We start from the raw sequence: 513 nt of genomic DNA on the forward strand, positions 1-513 counted from the left end.
AAGTTATTTGTATATATCAGGAATACTGGTCAATAGGCATTTCCTACCACAATGTGAAGCATCGATCTCAGACCTCGCTTGGGTTGAGGGAAGAAACCAGATGTGGTCTGGGATCACCCACTAACTGTCCAATGGGACTAAATTCTGCTTAGCAATTAAATTTATCTAATACTCGAGACCTTGGGCACCAATTCATGCATGAGTGGGGTTCGGTCAGCCTGCCCGAATGGGAGCCCATCAGGCCGGGTGGCAGGGGTGAGGGGATGTGGGAGGTTGGCCAGCCCTGCCACGGATAGGAGTGGAGGGGAGGCGATTGGGGGCCGGGCCGGCTGGGGGTGGGGCCGCAGGACAAAATTCTGCTTAGCAATGAAATTTATGGAATATGCTACCTCCACCTGTTCTTTACCCTCCTATTAAGTTGTTCCTTATTAACTGGCGAGTACCTCACCCTCTTTTATAGTGATAGCTTCTCCTACACTCTATAATTGCATGGGCAGGGGCTGGGTCTTCTTT

This window comes from Myotis davidii, unplaced genomic scaffold, assembly GCF_000327345.1.
Source record: "Myotis davidii unplaced genomic scaffold, ASM32734v1 scaffold1934, whole genome shotgun sequence".
In the NCBI taxonomy this organism is placed as follows: Eukaryota; Metazoa; Chordata; class Mammalia; order Chiroptera; family Vespertilionidae; genus Myotis; species Myotis davidii.